We start from the raw sequence: 24,156 nt of genomic DNA on the forward strand, positions 1-24,156 counted from the left end.
TTATGCATTATATAACAATTCCAAAGGGGTGGTCCGCAACGCCTCCTCCCATTTGACCTTTAAAAAAAACAAAGAGATATAAATCTTTAACTTGAGGAAAACTTTCACTAATCTTTCAAACAGGCTTTGTGGTCTCACGATTTAAAAAAAAAAGCCCAGAAAATAGGCATTTTATTACCATTTTCAAATGAGATTACAAATTTAAAAAAATTACTTGTCACTTTATAAATATCATGTGTTCAATTTTAAATAAGTTAAAATATACTGTGAGATTTAAGAGTCATCTATCCATTATCATGAATATTTGAAAATCTGGTGATGTTTTCTGTCTGATTTCAATTGATGAAATTTTCTAGCTATGCAAGGAGTTGTAAATAAGAGCAATTAACTTTTTGTCATTGGTTTTTGAAATAAGTACTTAATACTAATGAACTTTTTCTTTGCATTCATACTAGTTTTAATATCCAAATTGCTATTTATATTGAATTAGATGGATGGAAAGTGTTGGTGTGAATCGAGAGTTAGTGTGCAGTAATGTGCAATAATGGCAGAATTTGGAGTATGTATGAATTTTTAAACTGTTATGGCGAGGAAGAAGTAAATCCTCTTACTGCATTTCGTTGCAGGCAAATAATTTGGTAGTTGTCCCCCCCCCCCCCCCCCCCCCCCGAAAGATTGCGTGTTAAATTGGTATGAAACCTCAAAGACATGACGATATGAAACATTAGAATCTCCCTCATGAATTAATTTTTCACGTTTAGGAAAGGAGTTTACGTTTTTGTCTTTTCTTGTCAAGAAATTTCAGGGTCGTATTTTTGTTCACAGGGTTGTACCCCTCCCGGAAAAAAAATCTGGATCCTTTTTTTTTTTTTTTTTTTTTTTTTGAAAAATCACATAAATTGAAAAAATTATTCAAATATTTTTGGCAGTTGACAGTAAGCAGTTGGCTGTCGTATTTGGGATTCCAAATTTGTTAATTTTATTGATTAAACATTGTAAAGTTATTTATTTCTTATTATTTCTGTTTTAAAAAGAATAATTTTGACCCCTTTTGAAGTTATCGCCCTTTACGCAAGAAATGCTTGTTATCGCTACTTTTCCGAAACCGTTAACCGTATAGGTATGAAACCTTCACCAATGTCTTTAACTAATTGAGAGGATCTTTCAATCTATTCATTGCGAAAGGATCTATAGACCCCTTATATGTCTGGAAGTTTTTGAATTTTACAAATAATTAAAAATTTAATATGTAATTACCTTTGAACATAAAACTATCGCATTTCAAAAATTAATTATCCAGTTATTAACCATAAATGATCTGGAAAAGAAGTATAAAAACAGTATTTCTGATGACCCTTATGTGAGTTGCCCTTTAACTTCTTGTACTATTAGACCTTATAACTTTTTTTGTCAATGAATGACCTTTCTTAATGGCTGCTTTAGCTTTTTCATGGAAATTAATTCGGGCTTAGTGGCTATTGTTATTGGCTGCTAGCTTCAGTCTAGTTTTCCATGCCAGGGCGTTCTGTGTAAAATAATGGAACATTTTTAACAGAGGTCTTTGACAGTATCGCTCGAATACAATCGGATTTTACATTCTTAATACAATAATATATGTGTATATATCATTTCTATTTTTATGATGATTAATTAAGCAGACTTCTACATTTACTTGTAGACATTTTCCAGTGATTATACTCGGACAAGATAATGCAAAGAGGCATATTCATATTATTATATTATATAAAGTATCCTTTGGTAAAGGGAATTCCAGTTTGTTCAAATGAAAGGCCAAACCCTCTTCCAAGGGGAGATAATTTTGAATTAATGAAAATTAATGGCATCTTTTAGAAATCTTCTTCTCAAGAATCATTGAGCTGGGAAAAATAAGACTCATGTGGAAGCATCCTCATGTAGTGTAGATTCAAGTTTGTTCAAACGTAGGTCACAGTCAAGGTCACAAGCTCATTGAACTTTGTGTCATTTGAAAGAACTTTATTAGTGGAGTATGCATACCACATATGAAGTCTCTATCTTTCATGGTTCAAAAGTAATGGCGAAGGTTAAAGTTTGCAAACAAACAAACACACAGGCAGACAGGACAAAACAATATATGCCCCGGATCCATCCGGATGATTCGAGCGCATAATAAAAATCTTCTTCTCTAGAACCACGTGGCCAGGAAAGATGAAACTCACTTGGAAGCATCCTCAGTTAGTGTAGATTCAGCTTTGTTCAAATCATTACTCCCGGGGGTAGGGCAGGGCCACAATAGTGGATCAAGGTTCACATAGGAATATACAGAAAAATTCTTCAAAAATCTTTTTCTCCACAACCACTGGGCCATGATAAATGGATGTCATGTCGAGGCATCCTCAGGTAGTGCAGATTCAACTTTGTTCAAAGCAAGACCCGCCGAGGATAGGGTGGGACCATAATGTGTGATCAAAGTTTTACATGGCAATATGTAGGAAAAATCTTTTAAAATCTTCTTCTCAAGATCAGCAAAGCCATCGTTGGTGACATTAGCATGGAAACATCCTCAGTTAGATTTAATTCAAGTTTGTTCAAATCATGATCCCTGAGTGTGGGTGTAAGGTTGGGCCATAATGGGCAACCAAAGCTTTACATAGAAATATACAGTAGTAAAAAGATTTTAAAATCTTCTCAAGAACAGCAAAGCCATGGCATGATTGGTGATATTTAAATGGAAGCATCCTCAGGTAGTGTATTTTTAAGATTGTTCAAATCAGAATTCTTGGGGGTAGGGTGGGTAGTGGGGATCAATTTTTACAAAGGAATATACACTAACTAGAACTGTCCAATCGGGACAAAATACCCCCCGCTGGGTTTTTCAGAAGTAAATTTTTGCATAATAAAGATATGTATCAAACACGAATTATAAAATTTTTCTTCCAGTGACCTTGAACTTCCCCAAATGACCTTGGGTCAAGGTCATGACACACCCTTGGGTCATAGACAATCTACGAGTGAAATTAGAACCTACCAAGTTTATCCATAAGAAAGATATGGACCGGACACGAATTTTGAATTTTTCTTCCAGTGACCTTGAACTTCCCCAAATGACCTTGGATCAAGGTCATGACACACCCTTGGGTCATGGGCAATCTTTGTGTGAAATGAAAACCTACCAAGTTTATCCTTAACAAAGATATGGACCGGACACGAATTATTAAATTTTTCTCCCAAGGACCTTGAACTTCTCCAAATGACCTTGGGTCAAAGTCATGACACACCCTTGGGTCATGGGCAATCTTTATGTGAAATGAAAACCTACCAAGTTTATCCATAAGAAAGATATAGACTGGACATGAATTATGAAATTTTTCTTCCAGTGACCTTGAACTTCCCCAAATGACCTTGAGTCAAGGTCATGACACACCCTTGGGTCATGGGCAATTTGTGTATGAAATGAGAACCTACCAAGTTTATCCATAAAAGATATGTGTCAAACATGAATTTTGAAATTTTTCTCCCAGTGACCTTGAACTTCCTCAAATGACCTTGGGTCAAGGTCATGACACACCCTTGGGTCATGGGCAATCTTTGTGTGAAATGAGAACCTACCAAGTTTATCCAAAAGAAAGATATGGACCGGACACGAATTATGAAATTTTTCTTCCAGTGACCTTGAACTTCCCCAAATACCCTTGGGTCAAGGTCATGACACACCCTTAGGTTATGAGCAATCTTAGTGTGGAGTAGTAGATTCTAATGTCCCTCTGTAAGAAAGATATGGACCGGACACAATTGCACAGACAGACGGACAGACAGACAGACGGACGAACGGACAGACAGACAGACGGACAAGGTGATTCCTATATACCCCCCCCCAAACTTCGTTTGCGGGGGGTATAATAAAATATCTTTAAAAGTTTTTTGGAGAACACCAAATCCATGATTAGAATGTTCTTATATGGAACTAATGGAAGCATCCTCAGGTGGTTTAGATTCAGGTTTGTTCAAATTATGACCTTCGGGATCAAAGTTCTGCATAAAAATAGTATAGGAAGAAATCTTCTCTAGAACAGAAAAGTTCTGTTTAGTCAAATTGACTTGTAAGCATCTGCAAGTAGTCAAGATTTAAATTTATTCAAATAATGTCCTGGAAGAGGGGAGTTAGTGATGAGTCACAATTGCAGATATGTTGGGAAAATCTTTAAATATCTTCTTTTCAAGTATGGCAAAGTTATACATGTATGCTATGTTGATATAGTGACATTCTCAAGTAATAGAAAATGCAACCCCCTCCCCCAACAAGTAAACTTTTTAATACTGAGCTGATTTGTGTTTATAACTAGCCTATGTACTAAGGTGAGCGATGTGGCCCATTGGCCTCTTGTTATGTAATACACAAATGAGAAAGAGAGAGAGAGATTCCGTTTAGTCCCCCCATTTCTGGCTTCTCCAAATGTTTGTACCTATATCAATTAAAAATTTCTTAATTTTTATGCCTCTGGATCGAAAGACCCCGGGGGTATATTGTTTTTGTCCTGCCCGTCTGTTTACAACTTTAACGTCCTAGCCCATAACTATTGCGCTGTCAAGGGTAAGACTTTAATATTTGATATGAGTGTCATTATAATACGTCCTTTCTATTGGTACAGAAATTTTTGATCATGTGGCCTCATCTGAGACCTTTGTCCTACATTTGATTAAATTTATATTGTTTAACGTCCCTCTCGAGAATTTTTCACTTATATGGAAACGCCACCACTTGCCGGTAGAGAGGTGCAAATGTTGTCCTATACTCGGCACTTAGGGTCATTGAGCAGGGAGGGATCTTTTTCGTGCCAGCACCTACTGCGAGACGGGACCTCGGTTCCTACGGTCTCATCCAAAGGACCGTTCTCCTCATCCCACAGTGGGATTCGAACCCGCGACGTAAGGATAAACTCCTTACTTTGCGACTCTATAGCAGTTGCTCTAATCAGTGTGCCACGCGGACGACCTACATTTGAAAAAATTTAACATTGGCCGTAATTATATTACACTGCGTTTCACTAAGTGCACATTAATTAATTAGATAGAACGTTCTATAGATAAAATGATAATTGTCCTACGTCCATCTCCAGAATGAATTGTGTTACCATCGTGTTTGACACTCACAACTTGTTTCTAAATATATCGGGAAATGACAGTTACTTTTAGGGGGTCGCCAAATCCATTTCTTTCCACAGTCATACTCGTTTTTTTTTATTTCCTGCTTCAAGTTAACTGTTTACAAGAAGTCCACATGTTTGTCCTGTCAATCAAAATCATTCCACAATGTGCAGGGAAAGTCTCTTCACACAGTTGCAATTTTTTTTCCAACTTTTCTAAAAATAAATAAATAAAATACATTGGGCATTAAGACTTGAATTTCGCTTTGAAAAATACCCTCTGCCAATTTAAAATACCACCACCGACAAGTGTGTATTTTAAACTGCTACATTTATTGTTTAATGACTTTTTAGACGTATGTTTGCTTTTGTTTTGAGACTGTGAATTTTTAATTTTGTGCTACAAAAAAACGTCAACTTCTTTATAAATGTTAATTGAAATATAGTGGAAATAGTGACTAAGTGACTACATGTAGTCATAAGTGACCAATTTAGGGAGGGAAAAAGGGGGGTTCTTAATCATCCCGAATGGCAAACATATAAAGTTACGGTGAGGCCATCCTTAAAAATTGTTTGTTTGAAATTGCAGCCTGGGAGTTTTCAGAGTCAAAACACCAAATTTCCTATTTAAATGAAAATTCGTGGGAAGACATTATTTTCTTTAAATTTTAAAATAAATATATACACAAGCTAGGGTACTCAAAGATCAATCTCGTTATTATAATTAGATGTTAGATCTGATCATTTATTTAAAGTCAAATTTCAGCAGTAAACTTCGAGTTTTTTAAATCTTTGTGAAAAAGAAAATTTTATCTGTCTTTTTCATAAGACTTCACCTTGGAATTTCTAACCCCCGTAATGCTTTTTCAAGACAATTCATACAAACAGTAAGAACCACATGAAAAGTCTTCAGAAATTTCGGCTTTTTATGGAATATAAGGTGGGTTGCTTGATGTGATCTGGCGTCTTTGCCATACTGAATCAATTTTAACATTACGTTTCAAAGATTTGTCACTGATGGACAACATTCTCTCTATTACAGTACAACATTCTGTCTATTACAGGCTGACGGACAACATTCTCTCTATTACAATACAAAATTCTCTCTATTACAGACTGACGGACAACATTTTCTCTTATCAATGTCGGGATAACATATTTCTGACACATGTGATATTTGGATGACACGAGGGTTCATCCAAAAGTAATGTCATATCATCTATATTTGGCGTCATATTATCAAGTACAATATACCAAAAGACGCAAAAATATAAAATCTAATCGTCACGTTTTAGAGTGTATTTTTTCTTAGAAAGAAATAAAAAACAGACACATTAAAATATTTTTAAAAAGAACCTAATCTCCCAATTTTTTAAAGGACAGAATTCTCGTCATTTTCAAATCTTTAATTGAAAATTAAATGACGGTATAGGTATTTGTGATCATAAATATTGTTGTTCTACTTTGATGAATTGAACAAAGGGATTGTCGAAAAGGGAAAAAACAGCTCGACGAGTTGTAATGCATTTCTGCTTCAAAATTTAGAAATCATCACAAGCGACAGTTACGTTAATTAATCAGACTTACAGAATAAAGAATGTAAATAAGAGACATCTTAAATTAATAGTTTCAGAAATTTGGGGCGGGTGATTGGTCAGTGAATGATCAGCAGAGGACAAAAAGACCGAAATATATATAAGACGGAAACGTTCAATGATGTCTGACGTTTTAAAAAAAAGTACAGAGTGACATGTTAATTTTTAAGCTGTTCTTATGCAACTGTTTAAAACAATTTGACAGAGGGCTGTATTATGAAAAGAGTGAGTGTATAATATGGTACCAAGATTTCTTAAAGATAGTGGAATTAGTGAAAATGTTTGCGAATCACAAATATATTTTTTTAATGAAACGAAGGGGAAACGCTTAAAAGTATGACGGTGCGTAATCGTCATATGACGTTATAATTATTTAGGTGCGGCGACTACTATAAACGCACATTGTTTAAAATCCAATATTTTGGAGAGACTTTTTTAGTATACAACATATTTCTTTGAATTTTTCAGGTCTGATTTATAATAAATGAAGCTTCCAACATGAATATCTTTTTTTTTTTTTTACTTTACGTTGATTTATAGCAATTCTATTAAAGTTGTGACATAACTTTTGGATCAACCCTCGTAACTGGACTGAACGATCATTTTTAGTTTCGACATGCTAGTACGTTTTCACATCTACGTCTAGTCTGGTCTGACATTTTAACGGCTTTAATTTTGTCGAAGATCTTGTAACCACTATATAATAAAGGTGTCTTCCCACTTAGCCAAAATTCTGAAATTGACACAGGTGACTGGTTTTGGCTAGATGGGAATGGTGTACAGGTAAGGGGAGGGAGAGAACAAAAGAAATTAATTACAGGTGACCTATAGTCTGTTTTAAGTTAACCACAGGAAAAAGGTTTAAGTATACATAATCAAAATTATTTCATTAAATTTTTACTGAATAAATAAAAATAAGATCTTTATTAATTTTTTTTTTTAATTTGTACATGGTAAATGATCTGTATTTTATTTAAATTTCTATATCATTTTTTTTTATCTTAGTCTTTAATTTGATAATGTTTTAATGTACTGCATAAGCTATTCATTTCAAATAAAATTAATGCAAATAATTACCAATATGCCTACATTAGACTGTTTTATTTGAAAAATATGTTAAAGCAAGATTATATTTTTAATAAATCACCTATTTTATCATTCAAATTTTTTTTTTATAATATGTTTAAAGATTATTGACAAGTTTTTTTCTAAATAAATTTACATGAACATTTAAAAAAAAAAAATCCTAGTTCTTTTACTATACTTTCATTTTGTGCATATAAAAATATAATAAATCCGATAATATTTTAATAATTTAACAAAATGTTACACCAAGAAAATTTGTGTCTACTATCCTTATAACTTTTTGTCTAGAATATAAGCCAATTCTTATCAGACTTATAAAAAATTATAGAAGGTTGGTTCTAATGTACCGGTAGTGCATGTGTGAAAGATATTACAATAAGTAAATATGCATATACGTATACAATTACAACCTCTGTTTCTTTATTTCAAACATCAATATATTTTTTTCTGCTATAAGTAATTCCTATATTTAATTCAAATTTAAATTAACTTTTTTTTTCTTTTCAACCTCCCTATCTTTTTAATGTAAAGAATTAGTCAAGTAATAATTCAAATATATTCAATAATTATTAAATATTGTCAATTATTTTTTATCTCTCTGTTAAAGGGTGAATTAATTTTTTTTTCTTCAAATTATTATGTAGAACTTGATTAATTAATATGTAATAAAACAAATATTTATATGTATTTTGTTATTGAACTTATACACCACAGGTAATAATTACAGGTAATAAGCCTAAAACAGACTATACACAGGTGACCACTCAGGTGTGAAAATAACAATTTTGGCTAGATGGGAATAAGAATTTTAGAATTTTGGCTAAGTGGGAATAAACCTATAATAAATACTATGAAGAAAGCATTTTACTGACCTGTGTTGTTAAATTAATATTGATTTTAAAGAGCTATTTTGACGAACGAACGAACAATCAATACGAACAATAGTTTTATTTTTGCCTGAAGGAAGATTTTTTTTTCTTATATATTATATACTCTTAGTAAGAAAATTCTGTAGTGTATTACATTTTGAATAAATATTTTAACCACACTATCAATTTAACGTTTCAAAGGTATTTAATTAAAAAGATATCCGCAGTATTTTATATAATTCTCAGAATATTTTCGTAATTTTGCTGCAGTTTGAAAATTAATTGACTTGTAGAAATATCTCTCCCTTTACAATTTGTCGTCTTTTACATAACAACAAACTGTGCTTGAAGTACACTGTATCTATATATTGCCCGTATTCAAATTTAATTTTTCAGCAATTGCTCTACCTAGGTACATACTTATAACAACATTTATTTTCCAAAGTAAATTAATATATAACCTCACAGCTTAGTTAAATTAGAATAATTAAAAAATAATGGGTTAGAATATTGTGGGTAATTTTTTTCCGTGAGTTAATGATTTTTTAAAACACGATATGTTTTACAGAATTAATTATTAAATGTTTAAAAAATGTATCCTTACTTACAAAAAGATACATCTACATTAGAAGTACAATAAAGAAAATGTCTAAATGAAGCTACCTGCGCAGGAGTTATTGCCCATATAAAAAAGATCAACATTTTTTAAAGATTGTATTTATAAAAAAAATCTTATGATTTATAAATTTAATTTAAATGATTAAATAAAAGGAATATATGCATTTCAAAAATTATTTTAATATACAGTTATTGACTGGGTATGAGGGCAACATATGATTTGTTGGACCTGAAGGTGAAAATGTTGCCCGAGGCCGCAGGCCTGAATCCCAGTCTATTACTGTTTTGTTATACCCTTCAGTGCTCACTTTTTAGAATCTTTACAAAAAAATGTACAATTTTTTAAAGTTGACATATGATTCTGTTTAATTACCTCTCCTATCTTAAATAATATAGTGACCTATATATTCTTGGAAAAAATGGTGTATTTAAACTTTATTAAATATAAATAATTTCATTTTTTGTACTTTTAAACATTAAAATTTTGAGGGTGGGAAGACCTTAAACACTTTTATGAAAACATCAAACTTACAAAACCCGATTGGCAAACCCTACACTCTTTTGAAGCATTTGAACAATTTACTACCATTACTTTTTTGATTTTCATGTCCAGAATTATTGTTCGCCTATGATATTAGTTGGATTTTAAAACTTTTAAATCACTTCAGATTCTTGCTTTAGTATTTCTTTTATTAAGGTTCATTAAGTTTTAACTTAATTTAATTTTTGCTTTCACAATTGAGATTCCATAAGATACCTTCATATATAAGTGTCTAACTTGTAATTCTTAGCTCAAAAATTGACGACTGGAGAAAATGGCGAAGCATCAGGTTAGTGAGTTTCATTGTACATCTAGCATTCCAAATTTAACCATAAGGTTGAAAGAAATTATGATTGTGTAATTAAAAGACCTGTTTATTTCAGAAAGAAAGCTGTAAGAAATTTAAAGAGCAATATATGATCATTGTCTCAAATGGCCCTTAAAATGAATTTCTTAATTTTACGTTGTTTATAGCTCTAATTTGTACAGCTATACATGCGATGTGGCAACGCACTTTGAAAAAATTACGCACTTTGAAAACATATTTCAAAGTGCGTTAAAATTGAGACTAAATCAACGCACTTTGAAAAAAATTTTCAAAGTGCGTTAAACTTGGGACACAGTCAACGCATTTTGAAAAAAAATATTCAAAGTGCGTTAAGAGTGTACATAGACTTTTTTTTACTATGTGGACATTTAACGGACTTTGAAGAAAATATGTATATAAAACAAAAAATTCTAGACTTTTTTGGTAATTAAGAGAATCGTTTTGTAATAATTATATCTTTCGAAAAACTGTACATGTACTCATTTCACCTCGTAACCTCATTGAGAACAAGTAGAAGACGAGTAGAAGGTCTCTCATCCCAACTGTATTTCCTTATATATTGTACATAGCCGTCAGTAGAATTTGAAAGTGGAGCCCCCAAAAGCCCCAATTTTCAATGCCTATATTATTATGTATATATTTGCAAAACATTTGTGTGCCCCCCCCCCCCGGTACCGATGCCTATGCTACACCCAAATATATGTATTTACATAACTGGTATGACGTTGAAAACTTTCAGTTGATTTTAGTTTACATAAAATGCATGCAAACTGAAAAAAATTAACTACAGTAAAACATTTAAGATTAAGAGACGAAGAATTTTCAAAGTATGGAAATTTAAAAATCGCTCACTTTCACAACCTGAAGTGACCTCATCACCGAATAGTTATCAAACAGGTTCAATTATTCATCATACCTAAGATTTGCAAATATATTAACTAAACCATACACATTTCTTTCAAAGTGCCATAATATGGCCGATATTAACGCACTTTGAAAAGAAATTTTATTTTTTGAAAGTGCGTTGATTTAGTCCCAAATTTAACGCACTTTGAAAAAAAGAATATTCAAGGTGCGTAATTTTTCAAAGTGCGTTGTAACAATGCGGCCTTTATTGGTCATTTTCAGTTTGATCAAAATGCCAGTAATTTAGAAATGTGACATCACAAAGTTCACGTTTTTCTGAAATTTTAGCATATTTGGTATAAAACTGCTTATTTCAAGCAATTTTTCTCCCAGAAAATGTTGAGCGCAGACTAGTGCAAACTTAATAAAGATGTATCTATCCAATACTAATTAGTGACAGAAAAATTATGTATGTTCTGCAGTGCGCTCTACGTTTCCCATAAGAAACAAGATGTGTTTGTGAAACACTGATGCCCCCGTATGGCAACATAGGGAATATAAAACCTTTCTTAAATGCAAATTTAATATATAAGTACCCAAAGTAGGGTATTCTCACTGGAAATACAATTATGAAATATCAAAGTTGGCCAAGATTAAAGTTTTTTCATAAGTATAGAAATCTCCAAGGTCAAAAGGTCAAGGTAATTGGAATCCAATGAAAGGCCTTGCTACAAAGAAATTATATATGAAGTATGGAAGCCCTAGCCCTAACTGTTCAAACGTTATGGACAAGTTTAAAAATTTTAAAAAGTAAGTCAAACTCTTGTTCTTGATATAAAATGAAAGTCTTGTCAAAGTATTAAAGCACAGTTAGCCCTCACCCTTGAAAAGTTATGGTCAAAGTTTACTTTTGAAAAGTAGGTCAAACTCCAAGGTCAAGGTCAAAGGGTCAAAGTTCTTGGTATCCAATAAATTTTTTTCTCACAAGGATTACCGAAGCGAAGTATGAGATCACTAGCCCTTATCGTTCAAAAGTTATGGCCAGGATAAAAGTTTTTTTCATAAGTACAAAAATCTCCAAGGTCAAGGTAATTGGTATCCAATGAAAGGTCTTGCCACATAGAATACATGGAAGCCCTAGCCCTTATTGATCAAAAGTTATGGACAAGGTTTTGCACAGTCCTAATTATCCCAAATTAATTAACGGCCAAGTAATCAGCATGGGCTTCGGAAGCAAATTGAAAGTTGGGGGGGGGGGCTAATAAAAAGGGGGGGGCTAAACCAACAAAAATAGGTAAATCTCAATTTTCAATGCCTATATATAAGCCCCCCTCCTCCTCCCTAGACCTACGGTTCCGACGCCTATGATCAGACAAGCGTTTTGCATAATCATATGTTTCGTGTGCGTTGGACCGTAACTTTGCATTTCAGTGTTGTTGACGGTTTGCTCCCGTTTTGCACACATTTGAATATCAGGCATCAGTTTATATAATAACTTTATAATTAGTAAAGTCTGTATCATACTTGGTAAGTAGGGGAATGGTGAACTTATATATGGGAGAATAGGAAAATAAAATATGGAGGTAATTATTAACCCGTGAAAACGGCATAATATATCGTGAAAAACGATGTGTTCACGAGATAATTTGTCGTTTTCAGGACATAATATCTCGTTTTCATGACATGATATTTCGTAAAAACAAGAAAATTATTGTACAGTAGTATTTTGATAAATACCAATGTCAAAATAATGGTTCATTTTTCAGAGGAACAGCAACTTAATATGCTTCGTTGGCGCATCTGTTATTTTAGATTTTCTAAGAGACATAATGCACTATGTGTTGTGATAACGATTGTGACTCCTATAATAGCATTTAATTAATACTTTTTATTTGTTCAGTTTCTTTTATAAGCTCTTCAACTGGTTCAAAGGATTGATGTGTATTTTTCTTTCTATTTTAGCTACCATAAGAGAAGCGAGCAGCTTTGTTTGTATTCATCTTTCTGATGGTAAGTAATTTTTAATTACCGTACGATGCATTAATTTTCTTTATACTTGGAATCGGAAGTATTTTTCTCTTTTCAGATGAATTAACATATACCGATAATCCTTGAAAGAAAGAGGGCGTACAAAGCAATGACATTACTGAGAACAAAAGTTTTGCAAATGCTTTTGAGCGCTGGCAACTACGTTAGTCGATTTTTCTGGAATGCGCTTGCTCGGCTTCGATGGGAAAACTTCACAGTCTAGCCATCTTCGCTAGCCAAGGGTTTTCGGTTCGCACTAGCGGTGTGGACCGAAAATTACCCTTGGTTACCAAAGATGCAGTCTAGCAATCTGTGAAAACTACTCTAGATAGACTGTACGATAATTATTTCGTTGTGTAAATTGAATAACACTGTCATTTTCTTGATTCTGACTACACCAAAAAAAAAAAAAAAGGTCATACAATGCCAAGACATCTAGCTTGCAAGTTATACCACCTTCCTGGATAAAACCGTCAACCTCATAATTTTTTTTTCTTTTCAAAGTATGTCGGCAAGACAAGATAAGCGATTGATACAAAGCAGTTCCACACTAATAATATAATGTATAAATTATTAACAATAATTAGAATCAGCAGATTCACTTTCAGGTATTTCATGGAGATATGAAGATTGAAGACTTTGATTATAAAAGGCAATTATTATTTAAATGTTCTAGAAAAACGACCTTGTTTTTTTTAATGTCCATTTAAAATAATGATCCTTTTGCAGATTCAAGTTTACCACACAGAAGCCCAGGAAGCCACTTTGAAGAACAAACAGGAGAGTCTTGCACAAGCTGAAGCACTTTATTGGGAAACTTTGATTCGGTTTGTAATATTCAATTATAAAATAGATTTTATCAATAATGCTTTATAAAAAATGCCTTGTTAGAAAAACAATACTAAGATCTCCAGCTTGAATTTGGAACAATTGAATCTAGGGACCCAGATCCGACTCCTCTACTTAGAAAAGAAATCACTATTCTTAGAGATGAGATGAAAGCTATTTTACTCGAGCTACAGATTGCTAGGGATCAAAAGTTGGCATTGGAGCGAGAGCTTGAAGAATGCAGAAACCTAGTAGTGGAAATGGAATAAACCTGGTATTTTCCATTATTTTCATTTTTTAAAGGAACTGATTATCTGTCATAACCTTTGACAATTTTTTTTCTGAGTATAGTTTGATTCACAACTTTTGACATCCTTCTAATTATGTATTTATTTGTTTTTCTCTTAGTGCTCATCAAACTATAATGACGCCGATGCAAAGGCAGACAGCGTACACGATGATCCAAATTTTCTTTTACTATTTAGATGGACAATCAAAGACTCTCATTCTGCACAATGAAACTTCAAATTATTAAATTTAATGAAATGCATGATTTGAAAATTGATTAAATTATACAATATACTTCACATATAGATTACATTTTTTTCAGCCTACGATAATTTAAAATAATGCAGACAACTACAACACCAAAAAATCTAGTCTAGATTCTAGACATATGTTAAAATTTCATTTTGTGATCAAGTTTCTGCTCATGTCTAGAAAAACTTCATAATTTCACCGTGAAATACAGACTGTAAATTCTTAAGGATTGTTCCCATTGGTGTACACACTTAACAAAACTTCATAGTGTTCATTCTGATAAACGTATTTATTTAGAAATTACATGATAGAATGGTATGATATCTTTAAATTATTCTAACCAATGAGTGTTCTCGATCAATGATTGTGTAAAAAAAATCAGTTACCACCGATGAAAGCAAATGTTCGGTCACGAAGCTAAAACAAACTCTTAATCTGTAGATAAATCTGTATTTTGTGGCATGTTTTTTTTTTAGGTAAGCAGCATCTTTTTGTGGCCAGTATCAATTTTTAACAACTAGTTAAACTAAAAAACACAAAACATTGGCATAATGACTTATAAGGAAGGAAGGAGAGTCGTTGGAATGTTGATATCTCACTATCAGGATCATCCTTGCAAAACATTTTACTCACTTTTATTTGAGTGTTTATTTGTCTTTCATATTACTTTTAAAAATTAACAACCAGTATAAAAACCCATTTTCACACAATTTTCAATTGATTGTGTGTCATTTTCAAACAAGTGTATGGAATACATAATTTCCAATTTATCACAATTTGAAAGCTTTGGACAAGATTTAACTAAACCAGAAGTAATCTGGATTTTGGTCTGAGGCCAGGGTTTCGCGTCACAACCATGTAAAAAGATTGTTACATCGTCCTGAAACAACATTAGAATGCTTAAAACAAACAACTTCAATGGTTAAAAAATGATGAGAAATCGGTGTTTCTGGCAGTTTAATAACATCTCAATCAGTCTGGATCATTTTTAAAGCGGTACACGCACGTGCTAAACGCCCAAGGATATTGACCAAAAGGCATCTGTGTGATGAAGCACTGCCAAATCCCCGGATCTGTCTCCCACTGAAAACATTTGGGATTTTTATAAGAAATGTCAAAGCCCCCCCCCACCCCCCACCCCCCCCACACACACAAATTCAACGGTTGAGAAAGATCCAGGGTGGCAGCAAAAAGGTCAATCTTCTATTTATGGGCACATGGTATCCATGAGAAAAGGATGTCTTGCAGTAATTAGAGCGAGTGGTGGTCTTACTCAATAGTGATTATTTTATGTGAATTTTCATTTTGAGGGTACATCATGTCCTTGACACTTGGCTTTAAAATTTTGACGTGATACTTACATGAAATTTACGCAACATCGAACTGAAATATGCATAATTAACCATGAATTAAAGAAATTATTTATTGTATGCATTTGTTCTCTAAAACTTAAAAAATGTTAGGTGGACACTTAGAAGTTTAATTCAGTATATACTCGTAAAAGTTTTCTACAGCTCTCTTGATTAGAGAATGACAATGTTAACATTCCCTCAATTATTCCTTATACATTAAGATATCTGATAACCCAAAAAAAGAAATTTTCGTAAGGTAATAGGCCGTGGAGATAACGAATATTATTCAAGCTCGAAATTCCATGAAACATTACAAATTAGGAGCAGAGCAAACAAGCCGAGATGGGATCAGGTGCCATGGAGGAGTGAGCATCCCCATACTAGTATGTGTCAGATCAATAAGTAAAATAGGAGGTCATAATGGAAATACCTGGTATGTTATAAAGATTCTGTGAAAGTTTCATCAAATCATTCTGTGGTATGAGAGGAGATGCGGTTAAGAGATGCATGGGTACCCCAAAACGTAACAGACGGATGGACATCCCGATTACTATATACCATCCAGCTTTTCAAGCGGGGGTATAAGAGGTGCGTAATGGCATTATATACTAAAGAATCTGTGATAGGATCATTAAATTTCACTTAGTGGTATAAGAGGTGTTGCGGATTAAAGATTTTCCCTTCAATATTATAGAAACTAGAGGTACTGTGAACAAAATGATACTCCCTGCCTACAATATGCCTGGTTATAAAGGCAAAGTCCATTTTTTGCACTGAGAGACCCAAAATAAGTGTCAGATCAAAAAGTAAAATAGGAGGTGCATAATGTAAAAAAGTATCTGTGAGAATACTATCAAGTTTTATTCAATGGCGTAGAAGGAGTTTTGGATAAGAGATGGATACCCTTCAATATTATAGAAAAATGGCGTTTTTCAATATGGTGCTCTGGGAAACTCAAAATATGAGTCCCATCAAAAGTAAAATAGAAAGTTTCGATGGTACTATGTAACCAAGATTCTGTGAAAATTTCATTGTATATCGATCAGTGGTAAATAGGAGTTATGAATAAAAGATGAATACCCCAAAGCGAAACAGCTACACGGATTGACATCCCTATCACTATATACCCTCCCACTTTCCAGCAGGAGTATCAGAATGGCCTAACAATCAGTATGAAAAACGTCTGAAAGCATTTAACTTAATCATAGATAGTAGTAATTGTTTCGACCTTTGAACTTACAAAATGATGACATTAAAGAGGCTGATGATATTCTTATTTAATCAATCGGTTTGTCAGTACTTAACTTACCTCGTTTTAGAAATTGTATATATGTAGAGCATGCTCTTGCATATCGAATCTACTGAGATATATAAACCCTTTATGAAGGTGTTAAGAATATATTGCTGCATAGGAGAAGAAGACAATTAGAAAGTAAAATTCATCACATTTAACTTCAAGCTTGATTGCTAAATTACCATAAATGTGTCTTTTTCTACTAAAATATCATGCAGTGTTTCACAAACACATCTTGTTTCCATATGTAAGCAATAGCACAATCTTAATGCATTTGTCAATTGCTTGATTTTTAAACACAGGAGAAAACAAACACTTCGTGTAAAAGGCTTTAGTATCACAATGGTGCAAATAAACTTGATCCAAAATTTCTTTGTTTCAATTTATTACACATTTACAATTTATACATAAAACATTACACAATGGTATGAATGTACATGTATACATGTATATACATGTACAACAATAATTTAGCTGCTGTTCTAATGAGTAGTGTCAATTACAATTTTTTTTTTCATACAACCTTGACACTTTGGCACAAGCAATCATCAACTTTTTTTCAACGTGATAAATACTTGCAATTTCCTAAATTCATATAAATATTACCATATATAAATAATACACACGGCTGAGAGCACCACATATAAATGTACTAAATATGTAATACATCATAAAAAATTGAATAAAAATTACATTTTAAAATATACATGTATATATATATCAGGGGTTTTTTTTTGGGGGGGGGGGGTGAAACGGATAATTTCTGGATGGACTGGATAGACTGTTTGTAGAAAAAATCTTTAAGCATGTAAAAAAAGAGTAAGTTGAAAACTGTAATGAGAAACATAAACCCTCGTTGAATGAACAAAACATAAATGTATTCATCGATAAATGAAAAAAATATCGGACGATAGATAAATTGACGAGAAAAATACTACTGAAAAAATTAGATATGTACACCTCGATATATTTTAAACTGTATTTAAAATAACTTACTTAGGCATCTTCATGCCAGGTGGCACATAAAGCAGCCTCACAGTCCTTATCCTTTGCTTTTCTTTCCACTTACTTCCACGTCAGCCCTATCTCTTTCAGCTATAAAAATTTAAAATAAGGAATTTATAATAATAACGATTCTGGCTTCATCAAACTAAAATTTTCAACAAAAATTCACAAGGTCATAATTATGATTTCTGGTATATTCGACAGACATAATTTGATTTTAAATCAATCTAACATAATAATAATTTGCAATATGTATCACTCCTTGACTTGTTGACAAGATAACTTAGATGATCAAAGGTTGTGCAGATTGCAGAGATACGCCTCATATGAAAGGTAGTATGTTATATATAATCCAGGGGGGTTATAAGAGACACGATTTCTATCTCATGAATGAAGTCGCTCTGGGACATAAAGAATTGATTTTTAACAAACATTCAACACGCAGTGATGTTAAAAATTCTGTAGCCTTGCGTTCTCAATGAATTCTTCTTGTTGTTGTTGATGTGAAAGGTAAGTTAATGTTGTTTAGTTTTCAAATATACGACAGTATCTGTTAATAAGGAAATGCATAAAAAAGATATTGAATCAATTAAAGGTAACGCCTTATTAATTATCTACAAAGTTCCTTTGTTTTCAATAAAAATAATATACAAGTAAAAAAGTATCAAAGAACACATACATGTAAACAATGATCAATCCAATAAAACTTGACACACGAGTAAACCATTTCAAGGCTCTGTTACAACGCACTTTGAAAAATTACGCACTTTGAAAAAAATTTCAAAGTGCGTTAAAAGTTGGGACCAAGCTAACGCACTATGATTTTTTTTTTCAAAGTGCGTTGATATCGAACATATTAACGCACTTTGAAAAAAATGTGAAGATTATTCAATATTCTAACAAATAATCGGTATGATAAATAACAGATCCAGGTTGGATAACTTTTTTTTATAATAAAGTCACTTCAGGACCTGAGATATTGACGTTTTAAATATTTGGGGTTTTGATAACTAAAAGGGAAAAGGGTCTTGAAAAAAAGAGTAACGATTGTTTAAGATCATTAATTCGTTTTTTTTAAATTCTAGTTTTTGATACATGTAAGTAGATGTAAATGTGTAAAGGGGGCACTAACAGTGGACAGCTTTAAGCAACTTAGCATTTATCATAATAAAATGGGGGCAATTTGATTGTTCAAAACTATGAAAATTTTTTCTCATATGTTTTACTGTACATAAATATTTCTAGCTTTCATCTGTTTTAATTAACTCATTTAATATGAAAGTTTTCAACGTCATACAAAGACATCGAGACCGGGCGAAGGGCCAGGGGAAGGGGGGGGGGCTAAGCCCACGACTTGTTTTGGAAATATATATATATATATATATATATATATATATATATATATATATATATATATATATATATATATATATATAAAGCACTAAAAATGACCAACGACACGAACAATAAAAATTGTCAAATTTTCGGGACGCCCTGTCCCTTCCTCAGGACAAAGAAAAAAGTTAAAAAGTCATATAAAAACAAAGGAATAAGAGAAACAAAACCAACTAGCACTACTACTAAACTACTTAAAACCGTAAGATATTTACATGCTTAATTACATGTTGAATCGGAAATTTTTAAGAACACTAATAAAGAAAGAAATCCGGACCGCTATGAAATGCGTCCGGTCTATCGGGTATACTCGGGTGAAGTGCGATTTACATAGTTGAACGAATTAATTATGCTAATTAATTACGACAATCAGTAAATCGTACATTGTTTCATTCTCTCAAAGTGGCGTAACTTTACTAAATAAAGAATAATCAAAGAAAAATAATATAGCAGGGATATTTAAACATATGAATTATGATCAATTATAAATTTTGAAATATTTAAGGACTTATTATCGGGAAAAAATAATTAACAAAGGTGTAAGCAATACATAGTTATGTGGGTTGTTCGAGAGTTGGTGACGCAAATTAACTGTAGAGTTTACACTAAATTGAGAGAATAATCTTGTTTAGTATCATCAGGAATTGGGTCTAGTTTACGTTCATTCTGGTGAAGTCATTCAGTTTGTTAATACCATTAGGGCGGAATGACTTCAATCTGTGCATCCAGAACTTTTCTTTGCTTTTTCTCTGAGCATCTGTCCATCTTGGGTTATGGTCAATCACCACTATTGTCATGTCCTCCCATTTGTGACCCTCAAGGTTGAAATGTTCCCCAACGGGTTCATTGAGTTTTTTGGTCCTAATGGTCGAACGGTGGTTATTGACTCTCCTGTGGAGATCTCCTGTTTCACCAATATACTGTTTGGAGCAAACTTTGCAACTGATGAGATAAATGCAGTTGTCAGTATGACAGGACAAATTCCCTAGTATTTTGTAGCTGCGGCCTGTAACAGGGCTGTTAAAACTGTCTGTGTCAGTGCTGTGCTTACAAAGAAGACATCTTCTGTCAGAGCAAGTTTTAAAGCCCCCGTTAGGTAATGGGTTGTCCAGTCTGGTTCTTACTACCATGTCCTTTAGGTTCCTTGGGCGTCTGTATGCAGCCAATGTACAAACAGCTATTGATGAGATGGCGGAACATGACAGGAAAAACCTATTACGCTACAAGGAAAAAGACAATAACGACAGGGTCCCTCTGGTAACCACATACCATCCCGTCCTTAAGAACCTTAGCGGTATCCTTCAAAAGAACCTTCCAATTCTCCATTCAAACAAACGAATGGCAGAGGTCTTTAAGGAACCCCCATTGGCTGCATACAGACGCCCAAGGAACCTAAAGGACATGGTAGTAAGAACCAGACTGGACAACCCATTACCTAACGGGGGCTTTAAAACTTGCTCTGACAGAAGATGTCTTCTTTGTAAGCACAGCACTGACACAGACAGTTTTAACAGCCCTGTTACAGGCCGCAGCTACAAAATACTAGGGAATTTGTCCTGTCATACTGACAACTGCATTTATCTTATCAGTTGCAAAGTTTGCTCCAAACAGTATATTGGTGAAACAGGAGATCTCCACAGGAGAGTCAATAACCACCGTTCGACCATTAGGACCAAAAACTCAATGAACCCGTTGGGGAACATTTCAACCTTGAGGGTCACAAATGGGAGGACATGACAGTAGTGGTGATTGACCATAACCCAAGATGGACATATGCTCAGAGAAAAAGCAAAGAAAAGTTCTGGATGCACAGATTGAAGTCATTCCGCCCTAATGGTATTAACAAACTGAATGACTTCACCAGAATGAACGTAAACTAGACCCAATTCCTGATGATACTAAACAAGATTATTCTCTCAATTTAGTGTAAACTCTACAGTTAATTTGCGTCACCAACTCTCGAACAACTCTCATAACTATGTATTGCTTACACCTTTGTTAATTATTTTTTCCCGGTAATAAGTCTTTAAATATTTCAAAATTTATAATTGATCATAATTCATATGTTTAAATATCCCTGCTATATTATTTTTCTTCGATTATTCTTTATTAAGTAAAGTTACGCCATTTTGAGAGAATGAAACAATGTACGATTTACTGATTGTCGTAATTAATTAGCATAATTAATTCGTTCAATTATGTAAATCGCACTTCACCCGAGTATACCCGATAGACCGGACGCATTTCATAGCGGTCCGGATTTCTTTCTTTATTAGTGTTCTTAAAAATTTCCAATTCAGCATGTAAGTAAGCATGTAAATATCTAGTGTTTAGTAGTTTAGTAGTAGTGCTAGTTGTTTTTGTTTCTCTTTTTCCTTTGTTCTTATGACTTTTTAACTTTTTTCTTTGTCCTGAGGAAGGGACAGGGCGTCCCGAAAATTTGACAATTTTTTATTGTTCGTGTCGTTGGTCATTTTTAGTGCTTTATATAAATTTCCATCCGTGACCTTGTATCTACTTGGTAAATCCGACATTTAGGATATACAGTGTTGTTGGTTTTTTAGTGCTTTATATATATATATATATATATATATATATATATATATATATATATATATATATATATATATATATATATATATATATATATATATATATATATATATTATAAGCATTGAAAATGCAGCTTACCATTTTTGGGTATATTGCTCTCCCGTTTGTTACCGACACCTATGTATTGGAAAGATAAAGATTTGGACTGAGGGATCTTATTCCCGTCTTCTCCTCTTATCGGCGGGATTAAATCAATTCACAAGTTTTTTGAAAGATGAATAACAAATAAAATCTTTCCATTACTAAAATAGGATTTAATTTTTTCTTCAAAGTGCGTTAAGTGTCTCCATGATAAAATATATTGATGTAGACTCTTAACGCACTTTGAAAAAATTTTTCAAAGTGCGTCGAGTTGGTCCCAAATTTAACGCACTTTGAAATTTTTTTTCAAAGTGCGTTGATTTTTGTCCCAATTTTAACGCACTTTGAAAATTTTTTTCAAAGTGCGTAATTTTTTCAAAGTGCGTTGCCACAAAGCCTTAATGTTAAAGACTTAATCAACAGATGATGAAGATCAAACATTTCTTCGCTTTGTCTCAGAGCTTTGAATTTTGCTGATTTACTTTAATGACTCACCCTCAAGAGATCCTGTTCCTCTGTCATTTTCCCCTTTATGCTGTCCTTGCCAGATCCCCCTCCTTCTATATTAATATTCTCTTTGTTATGGACATCACCTGTCATCAAACATACAATATATATAGGTATATATATATAGTTATGCTGATTAAAACAAAATGTTGCTGTTGATAGTCATTTGCATCACCTACATATTTTATAATCTGTAATCATATTATTGGCAAGTTGATTAGTTTTACATTTAACATTTTTCTTTTAAAAGCTTACATGAAGACCTAGAAATTTGCAGAAAGTGGTATTGTACATGTATATACATATACTAGTATCTGACTTTATGAGAAGTTATACATTTGTATATTACTGTTATATGAATCTATTAGGATATATTTACATTAGCTATGTTTTTCTACTAAGCAAACAATGAAATTGATTTGAATACCATTTTCGTGTATCCTCACGCGTAGAAATATACACGGAGAAACGTGCGTTAACGTGACGTCACAATGAGACTGCTGCGACATTAGTAAAAATGCAACGATATAGGGCAGCGAGATATTTAAATAATAAGTATATTTTAGTTGCTTCCAAACACGTAAAATGTAAATATAAGGAATGCTTTTAAGTTTAGTGTGAATTATTGGTGTGAGAATCACACAGACTTGCACGTAGGTATATTTTTCATGAAGCGCTAGGTGTGTTATAAGTATGTTACAGGACCGAAGACATTCCAAAATATGAATTCAATGCTTATATTTATATTCTCTAATTCTTATTCAAATAACGCAAACAAACATTGCGAGGAAAAAGCCTAAGGTAACAAATTTAGAAACACCAAAATGCAAATTGTTGTATTTTTACATTAATTTAACAGGGTTATTTTGTTTTATTGAACTTTGTCTAAACAATGTGCATTTTGGTGTTCCTAGAGTATGATATTGAAAATGCATATTATGTACTTCCTACTGTGCATTCTAACGTCCGGTGACAAGGTTTCGCGTGTGTTACAGACATTTAAACGCTGTGAATTTTAAATGGATAATAAGGAACATTACAATGAATTTAAGGTAATTCCACTCTCCTATGATGTCATAGGTTTTTGCAAAAACTGTAATTAGTTTAAATTTATATCTAATAGAACAATATCTTTTGGAAGAATGCTTTACAATAGGTGTAATGATAAATATTGTTAAGTAAAAGAATTTTTAAAATGCATATTTTCTTTATTTAATCAATTATTCAATCTTTAAAAAATGTTGACAAAGGCAATTATAACTCTTCATTCAGGCATTTGCTTTATTGTACTTCTGATGTAAAATAGTTTCCCTGAAATTCACAATACAAAAGTATCTTATAAGTAGGAAGTATTTAGGAAAATTCAGCATCAGAATTATGCATTTTAACCAGTTTTTCATAATTATACTGTTTACAAAAAATGTGCGATTTTTTATGGTGACATACACTTCTGTTTATTTATGTTTCGCATCTTAAATAATATGGTGACCTATACATTTTTTGCAAT

The 24,156-nt window shown here is 32.7% G+C and overlaps 1 protein-coding gene across 2 annotated transcripts in view; it reads left to right on the forward strand.

The window, feature by feature from the left end:
* LOC134247730 (uncharacterized) overlaps nucleotides 1-14,449 on the forward strand; it is a 28,366-nt gene extending 13,917 nt beyond the window's left edge. Inside the window, exon 5 of one of the 2 annotated variants that reach the window (XM_062730089.1) lies at nucleotides 14,304-14,449. The gene's annotated coding sequence lies outside the window, so the exon portion shown is untranslated. The remainder of the gene's footprint in view (nucleotides 1-14,303) is intronic. The other variant, XM_062730090.1, reaches the window with a different exon arrangement.
* Nucleotides 14,450-24,156: the final 9,707 nt, after the last annotated feature.

Source organism: Saccostrea cucullata, unplaced genomic scaffold (assembly GCF_032062105.1).
Source record: "Saccostrea cucullata isolate Sc308-1 unplaced genomic scaffold, CSIRO_AGI_Scuc_v1 ctg64, whole genome shotgun sequence".
Classification (NCBI taxonomy): Eukaryota; Metazoa; Mollusca; class Bivalvia; order Ostreida; family Ostreidae; genus Saccostrea; species Saccostrea cuccullata.